At 36.1% G+C, this 9,547-nt stretch overlaps 1 long non-coding RNA gene across 5 annotated transcripts; it reads left to right on the top strand.

Moving 5' to 3' along the window:
• The first annotated feature begins 9 nt into the window (after window positions 1-9).
• Window positions 10-2,374, top strand: LOC120267656. 5 transcript variants are annotated; one of them, XR_005538518.1, is made up of 5 exons: window positions 10-147; window positions 582-654; window positions 1,021-1,210; window positions 1,803-1,887; window positions 2,153-2,374. It is a non-coding gene; the product is annotated as an uncharacterized LOC120267656 (long non-coding RNA). The 5 variants fall into 5 exon arrangements; XR_005538519.1 differs by having other exon boundaries at window positions 2,139-2,374; XR_005538517.1 differs by lacking the exon at window positions 2,153-2,374 and having other exon boundaries at window positions 1,803-2,033.
• Window positions 2,375-9,547: the final 7,173 nt, after the last annotated feature.

Raw genomic sequence — 9,547 nt, 5'->3', positions numbered from 1 at the left:
AAGCCATATTTGTCTTTTCAACATCATACTTTTCCTTTCATTCCCTTTTTGATTTTCTCTTAGATAAGGAGGCTTAGGATGATGTTTCTCTCCTTGATAAATTGAAGCTTCATCTTTCCTTTCTCCTTCTCTCTTGAAGCTAGCAAGGTAAACACCTCATTTTCTTCATGTTTTCTCCTTGTTTTCTTCATCCTTGCTAGATGAACCTAGTGCTTGTGGTAAATGAGCATATTTGAGCTTTGATTCTTGCTATTGTGTAGAAGGTTGTTGGAGTATAATTCCCTTCTTTGTTTCCAAAAATTTGTTGGAATCTTGAGTGAACTTATGTTTGGAATTTCGGGATTACTATAGCACCGAGAGCAAATTGTCTTTTTCTTGAAATTCTTGTTTCAAAGTACAAATCTTGATGCATGGACTTCCTTGGTATTGTTTGTTGTTCATTTTGAGATCTCTTAGGTCCAAAATTTGTGTCATTTGCCCTATAGTTTGAGGGTTAGTGTATGAGGGCATGCATTCTTTCATTCAACGCTTCAATCCCTTCATTTTCGCATTTTATTCAAGGTTTGCATTCTTTTAATTAGGTGGTGAAACCTCTTCCAAGGGAAAAGAGATCGATGAGGAGTAATCGCGTCCAAAGCCTAGGCAATTTATTTTGTGAGTATGATTAATTATGCATAATTATACTAAGAGAATACCTATAATTATAACTTATTACTTGAGTTAGGTTATATTGGCTTTTATATTTAAATCGAGGCTTTGATTGACTTGAAATGAGTTTATTTATTGATGCTTCATACTTACAAAATATTGTTGTTCAAATGAAAGGATTCTCATGATGATACTTGTTTTGTAAATTGTTAATTGATTTGCTTCACAAAATTGGATATGCTTGTGTTTTCATCATTTTCCTTGTGGAAATGGTAGTTATTCTTGGACATTGATTATTATACTAGCTATTGGACTATGTACAGTGTTATACTTGTATTACTTGGCTTAGATGGTGTTACCCTATTGCAATAGCGGTCCTAGCGGCTAGCTTTTGAGGTGGCGCGAAAGGCCGGTTGATTCTTTCAACTAATTCAGGAAGGGGCGTAGGACCTTGATTGGATGGCCATCAGGGAGCCAGAGTTACCATATGGTGAACCGATGGATCAACGTTAAAGGCATGAGTACCTTAATGGCTTTGAACCTAGCCGCGATCACTGCAAAAGTATAGAAAGTTTTCTATAAACCTACTTGCTGGGTGTGTTGCGATTATGGTATTTGAAAGAGTTTGTGTTTTTTCATATAGTTGAGTTTTGAGAAGTAATCTATTGCATTTCTTTTGTTTAGTCATCTTGAATTTGTGGTGAGAGGGCGAAGCCCAGCTGTCACTCTTAAAAGGGCAGTCTCCCATAAATTTGATTTGGCAACGATTTTTATATTTTATGGATTTTGAAACTCGTATTATATAGTTTGTTATAAATATATAAATATATATTTATATATATGAAACTGTTTTGATCTATATATATTATTGTAAAAGGCTTAGCTTGATGATCATCTTGGTTTATAGTATAAAACCCATATTTAGTATTTCGTGGATTTATTGTTGAAAACCCCTAGTTTGGGTAAAAGACTTTCTTGACACTATCTATTGTGTTAAGGATTACTATAATATGTATTTATTTGCTAAACTATTTGTATTATCGGTAAATCTTTTTTTTATGATTTATATCATGTATTTTGGTATATCCTTGTAGAGCTGTGCTAACCCAGTCACTGATTGACTTAGTTTGCTTACCCCTCTTTCTTCTTCCCAGGCTGTTGCAGGTAGTAGTGCGGCTGTGTAGTAGCGTGCAGGGCATTTGCTAGTCTCTTACCATTTGTGTTCATCTTCCTGTTCAAGTATGTCTGTTTTGGTCATAAACATGTTTTATGAGTCTTAGATCCACTAGTATGTTGAAAACTCTGTTGCATGGTTGTGTATGTAAACACTTCTTACACTCTTGTATATAAGTATTTTCTACTATTATTGTTGTTGCTTCCCTGCATGTTTGTGAATCTCCCTTTCTGTATTCGATGTTCGATGTTGTTGTTATTTCCACTGGGTGTCTTTGTATCCTCTACTCTGTACTGTTTATTATCATTGATTCCAGGTTTGTTTGGTCAGCCTTGCGGCGACCCGAGCGTTAAGTGGCTGGGTATCCCTCCTCGGGTCAGAGCATGACACGTTCACAAGAGTGGAATGCAATCGCAATCTCAGCAACCACCAATGCTCTTATCTTGTGTGGATTTTAGGGTTCAATATCAAGTCTTCCTGAAATGAACATCCTATGCAAGAGACTTAGTACTATTAAGCCAAGATCATGTGGGGAGAAAACACTTGTTAATACTAAACCTCTTAAATAATCAATGGTAAGTTACTTCTAGTTATTTGAAAAAGGTTTCATAGTACATCGACAGAGGCCTATATGACTCAGAAATGATATGTATGGCCTCATGAAATTTTTATATCCATGTATATCTCTTAAGAAAATCACATCATTACTTGTATATCTTTAGGTAACCATGATAATTGTGGTAAATCATTTCACTAATTTATAAAAAAAAAATTCTAAAATTTTTATTTATTGAATTCGAGGGAAACTTTTTACAATACATTTTTCCCGCAATTTATCCATTATATCATGGAATCTATTTTTATCATACCTTATAAAGTATTTACTCTATGGAATTTTTAAGACCTATAAACAAACTAATGTATTTGTTAAAAACTGAACTTATTTTATTAATTTGAACAAACAATTCTTAAGTCTAATTTATGAGCTCATAAGATAGAGAACCAAGATTGAACACCTTTAAGATCAATTCATTAAGACTTGTGAATAGCTCATACTATAGCTGATCGACATAAAGTAGATGCATGCAAGTGTAAGCGTCAATCGAAGTAATACATGCAAAAACAAGGTTGAATCCACAAAGACTAGATAGTAGAAGTACTAACTCTATCTTTGTTAGCTAACTAAAACAAAAATCAAATTTACTTTCAGGATTAAAAAGAAACAATAAAAACAAGCAAAAGACCAAGTCAGAGGAAGTGAGGAACTGAGCGTAATGAATAGAGCAGTGTCTGGATCGATTTTACTTGGGAATTTAATGAATAAAATGATTACAATTCAATAGACAATAAACCTTAGCTAACCAGAATGAAGGAAACCAAAATCACACCAAGTGCTCTCTCAAGACTCCCTAGTGTCTAATTCTATGCTTAAGGTGGAAGTGAACCTCTCCTACTCTTACCCTCAAACGATTGCAATGAGATCTAGGGTTTCCATGTCAAGAATTGGGGATGAACCACTAAAATTCCAATCGAAAGGTACATGGTGCCCTTACTATCTCTAGCGATCTTCAGTGATACCTACTCATCCAAGTGTTATTTATTCGCTAGAATTTCTCAATACACAAGCAAACCATATTGGTAAAGCCACTTTTCGATACGTAAAACCAACAATGAAAATAAAGATGACTCCAAAAGCAAAAGGTAAATCTAAATTAAAAGCAATCAAAAGATAAAGCAATCCTAAGCTACATCAATCCGGGCACTCAATGGAGTTAGTCCTTCATGAGGCTCATGTTTATCAATACAAGGTAAATCTCAATTTCTAAAACCCTAAACATGCAAAGAAAAACCCCTTTTCTCAATGCCGTGTGGTTGGAGATGATGTGAGCCGCTATAGTCGTCAATAGATCGTCACTCCAGCAACTCCTTCAAACTCCTTCTTCAATCCTTCAAAGCCTCTTACAACCATAGCCAAAAGAACTCCATAACCCTTTTTTCCCAAATTTGGCCTAAATTTGGATGCCCTAAAAAGCTCTTCAAATCTTCTATTTATACTTACAAGGCCTAACCATTACATGGTCAAGTACAAGATGCACGTACTTTGCATGTGTAACTCCCAAGAGAACGCCCAAAAACATGCGAAACCTCGGTGTACACGGGCCGCTGTACATGGCCATGTACTTTTGCTTTTGGCTACGTATCCCCCAGGTTTTCTTTTTCTCTTGCTCCTCAGTTACACGCCCATGCACCCTTCTTTCTACCCGTGCTCTTACCTGGGACGCGTGCTGTAATCTTTCAGATGTACACGAGCTTATTCTTGGTTTACACGGGCATGTTCTTCTCGGTAGAAGTGATCGGGAGGTTGTTGAGTGATGCTCGGCCCAAATGTACACGAGCAAGTACACGGGCGTGTACCCTGACTGTGTATCTCTCTGTTTTATGATTTTGACACCGATCGATTTACTCTCGATTTGCTTCCTTTGGCTTTTGTTGTGCTTCTTTTAACCTAAGATACAAAATGAACAACTAGGTACCAGCTATCCATAAAAATAAAGCTCAATAAGGTTGATTAAGTGCTAAATAATATTGATAGAACATGTATAAAATAGCACTTATCAATAGCACACTAGTTACTATAGCAATATAAACATTACATTATTGATGTTATTAAATTGCTGTAACAATGTTATTATAAGGAAATAAACTGAGCTCGGGGTCTACATCTGCTTAATAAATAAATTCCAAGCCTTACAAATGAAATTGAAGCAAGCTCTACTCAACTTAAATAGTATTAAGCCTAGCTTGTTGAGCCAAATTTGAACATAACAAAACTTAGCTCAACTCGGCTCAATTGCAACCCTCAATATTGTTTGCCTATTATGAGGACCATCATCCTACTGTATGAATGGATCATGATGCATGAGTGAGGACAGCATACATGTAAATTTTTACTAGGTCATTAAACTTTGACTCATTTTCACTTTGATCATCAAACTTCAATTTACATCAATTTGGTCATTCAATTTTAATTTGATTTCACCGGGCAATAAGTCAAGGATTTCAACCCCCAATTTATTACATGGCTATCTAAAAATATGAGTTAGTCCTTCCCATAACACATTATTAAGTCTATTGGAGATGCTCATGTCATCGAAAAAGAACCACATCATTTATTTGGGGGCCGAAATCCCTTAATTTACTACTTAGTGAAATCAAATTAAAATTGAGTGATTAAATTGATACAAACTGAAGTTTGATGATCAAAGTGAAAGTGAGCCAAAGTTTAGTAATCTATTAAAAAATTTACCCACCAGCATGCCTTGGAAATCATGATGTGTAGTTATCTAGAATGCTTGTGAGTTTGACAAGCTAGTCATGTAACTTGCCTGGTGATAGCGTGGACATGTTAGGCTTGTTCTAACAATTAGCTAGATGAATAGTATGCTTGATCCAAAAATATTAATAACTTAATGCATTAGATACACGATGTTTATCCAAAATATTGGAGTGATATTTACAATTTCATTGATAATTCTCAATCTAAAATAATATTGTACATGACTTAATTATTTTAATTTAGATTAAAGTAATATTTTGCCATTCGTCACTTATGTTAAAATGTCAATTTAATATTAGTATATTTTCATTCATCAGCAGTCAAATAGAATAAAATTCTTATTTCTTTAATATTTGCAAAAGCACATATTTTCGATGATTTATAGGTATTTGTTTTTTAAATTATATTTATGCAATTCCTACAAATGTTTGCCACTGTTTTTATATTTTACTACTATAGGTAAATTGACTTTGTTTATTGTTTTGGGAGGGAAAGAGAAAATCTGTTGAAAATTAATATTGTTATGCATCATAGCTTCATTATTCACTCTTCTTTGTTCTTCAAATTTTTCTTTCTTGGCAATTGCTTTGTAAAAATAATAAGATTTATGAATGACAACAAAAAAACTCCATCTTCGCCCAATTGTAACAAAGAAGATGCATGGCCACCTTCAAGAAAAAAAATCAAATGAGTGACAATGCTTTTAATGTGATTAGTTATAATAGGAATAAAAAATGTTTGTATTCGCCAGCTACAAAGTCCCAATGGGATATATGTTCTTTTTATATCAATAGTTATAAGAGAGATAACAAACACCTAAAAAGAAGTGAACGAGCCTGAGGACTCGATAAGCATCTAACTACATGCACTGGAAAATAGGAAGTAAAAGCTAAGCATGCGGAACTTGCACAACATGTACTTATCTCGTACATCGTGTGTTTACATGATGTCAAGTGTTCTCTAACACTCTCCGTTAATCCAAACTAGTAGAAGCTATGTTGAGATTGCGTCTGCACCTTTCAAACAGCAGCCGAGACAAAGCTTTTGTGAACACATCTGCCACCTGATCCTTTGAGGAGATGAACCATACTCTAAAGCTTGTCGACTGACTTGCTCACGCACAAAATGGAAGTCCACTTCAATATGCTTTGTTCGGGCATGGAACATGGGGTTAGCAGTCAAGTAAGTTGCTCCAAGATTATCACACTAGAGAATGGGGGATTGCCTTTGAACAATTCCCAACTCCCTAAGTAAAGACCGAACCCAAATTAAGTCAGCTATAGCATTGGCAATACCTTTATACTTAGGCTCTGTGCTCGACCTTGACATAGTCGGTTGCTTCCTTAAACTCAAGGAGATTAAATTTGAGCCATAAAACATTGTGAACCCTCCTGTAGATCATCGATCATCTGGACAACCGGCCCAGTTGGCATCTGCAAAGACACTCAAAATAGTAGAGGCTAACTGATAGATGTGAAGGCCATAGCTATCTGTTCCTTTAAGGTAATTTAAGATCCTCCTCACTACAGACCAGTGTGCATTAGTAGGACAGTGAAGAAACTAACAGACTTTATTAATTGCAAAAGCAATGTCAGGACATGTAATTGTCACATATTACAAGCCACCCACAATACTTCTATATTAAGTAACTTGTTATTCTATAAGCTTTGTCCCATGTTCCTTGGAGAGCATTTCTATTGAAGCCATTGGAGTGGAAATAGATTTGCATCCCTTCATATGAGCTCGATGCAACAGATTATTAATGTACTTTCTTTGTGTGAGTAACAAACCATGCTTTGTTTTGTGGACTTCAATGCTTTGGAAAAAATCCAAGTTGCCCAAATCCTTGATAGCAAAAGCATCAGTGAGTTGATGAACAAGAGCATCTGTTGCTTTTGGTGAAGAATTGAGTATAATTATATCATCAACATACACAAGCATGTACATTATAACTTCAGGTCTGATAAAAATAAACAAAGATGCATCACTCATGAAGTTTTGTACTCAACTTTGAGTGTCATGCTCTTGGTGCTTGCTTGAGTCCATAGAGTGCTTTATCTAGCTGACACACATGCCTTGGATAGTTTGCATCTCCATAGCCTGGAGGTTGTCTCATAAAAACCTTCTCATTCAATTCTCCATGTAAAAAGGCATTTTGCACATCAATTTTTCTAAGATTCCACCCCTTAGATATAGCAATAGAGAAGATAAGCCGAACTGTTGTGTGTTTCATAACATGGCTATAAGTATCACTATAATCTATGCCATACCTTTGCTTAAAGCCTTTCGCAACCAAACATGCCTTATAGCGATCAATGGAGTCATCAACCTTGTGCTTGAGTTTAAATACCCATTTACAGCCAATCACATTTGTACCTTTCTACCATGGAACTAAATGCCATTTCATTTTGCTTAAGTGCATGAAATTCACTATCCATTGCCTGCTTCCACTCCTTGGCTTGCATTGCTTGAACATGACCATGAGGTTAAGTTTCTGTCAAGAATGCATGCTTATTGAACTTGTAGGGTACAGTGCCATCATGTCACTCCTTCGACCGAAGTATATTATCTTGAAAATGAATCAACATACGGTGTTGCATGACTGGTGGAGTTTGCCTCGGTGAAGGAATGGCAAGGATTACTAATTCAAGATGAGGTGACAGAGGCTCAATTGCGGCATCTGCACCATCATGGAGCTTAGGTGCTTCAGTAAGTGGTAGTGATAAAGTTGCTTCCCCAAGTGGTTCAGCGCATAAAGTACCTATATCAGGTAAATAGGCTACAGACACAGACTCATCAGTATAATGTAGAGTTTCAGTTGTTACTGGATTTTTGTTAGAATAAGACTGAGAAGGGATAATGGAAGTAGGTAAGGATGGAAAAAGAGAATATTTAGAGATGGGTGGGGTTGAAAAAGAGGAATTCTTGGATGCTTGGTGAAAGGGAAAAACATTCTCATCGAAAACAACATCTCGGGAAATATAAATTCTACCTGTTTGTCTATGCAAACACTTATAGCCTTTATGTAAACCGCTATAGCCGAGGAAAACACATTGTGCATTTTGGAATTCTAGTTTGTGAGATTGGTAAGGTCTAAGATTGGGCTAGCAAGCACACCCAACCACACGAAGCATATTGTAATCTGGAGGTTTACCAAAGAGCCGAGAGAGAGCAACTTGATTGTCTATTAGTGTGGCTTGGCATTCTGTTAATGAGAAAACACGCACTGTGAAAAGCCTCATCCCAGAAATGAATAGGAACAGAAGAATGTGCTAATAAGGCTAGCCCGGTCTTAATAATATGGCGGTGTTTTTTTTCAACAACACCATTTTGTTGATGAGTGTGAGGACAGGAGACCCAATGAACTATGCTGCTTTGTTTGAAATGATGGTTTAGAGTTTGATATTCTCTTCCCCAATTAAATTGGACAGAGTGGATTTTAGTATTGAGAAGCCTTTCAACTTGCTTTTGGAATTGTATGAATACATGTGTCAAATCAGATTTATACTTTAAGAGAAATATCCAAGTAAACTTGCTAAAGTCACAATAAAGTTGTAATAATATTTAAACCTCTAACATATGCAATAGCAGGACCCCAAATGTCTGAATGAATTAGCTCTAAAGGTTTTTTGGATACATTAGAAGATAATTGAAAAGGTAATTGGTGACTCTTTGCCTATTGACAGGCATCACCAACAAAGTGAGAGTCATTCTTAAAGGAAGCAACATCTAACTTATTAGATTGAAGAACTGCTCAAACAATAGAAGATGCAAGATGTCCTAGCCTTCTATGCCACAATTCTTCAAAAGGTCTAATAGAAATGGAAGCTTGAAATTTTGAAGGAGCTTGAAGAGCCTGCAAGGTTGTAGAGGCCATTTCTACCCTTGCCTTGATGAAGGATTCTTTGCATTGCATTATCCTTTATATAAAAACAGTGAGAGTGGAATTCAAGGAAAATATTGTTGTCAACACAGAGTTTATGAACAGAGAGTAGATTTTTACTAATATGTGGCACATGAAGAATGCTATTGAGATGGATAGGAAAGGAATTTGATATGGCAATAGATGATTCTCCAGCATGCAGTGTAACAGACAAACCTGTGCCATTGGGCACTTGGACCTGATCAGTACCTCTGTAGCACTCACGAGTTGATAGCTGCTCTAGCTTGTTGGTAATATGATCTGTAGCTCCTGAATCAATGTACCAATTTGTGTTAACTGGGTAGGAGGGTGTTCTCGCTACTGCAGCTGCCATTTTGACAACATCTTCAAGCTGATCATTTTGGTTATACCTGTGCCAACAGTTGATTGCCTCATGACCAATCTTGTGGCAAATTTGGCAGGTTAGTTTGGGTCTACTACTACTGGAAAGAGCTTACTACTGTTG

Source organism: Dioscorea cayenensis, chromosome 8, assembly GCF_009730915.1.
Source record: "Dioscorea cayenensis subsp. rotundata cultivar TDr96_F1 chromosome 8, TDr96_F1_v2_PseudoChromosome.rev07_lg8_w22 25.fasta, whole genome shotgun sequence".
NCBI lineage: Eukaryota > Viridiplantae > Streptophyta > Magnoliopsida > Dioscoreales > Dioscoreaceae > Dioscorea > Dioscorea cayenensis.
This window is presented reverse-complemented; position numbering and strand designations above follow the sequence as displayed.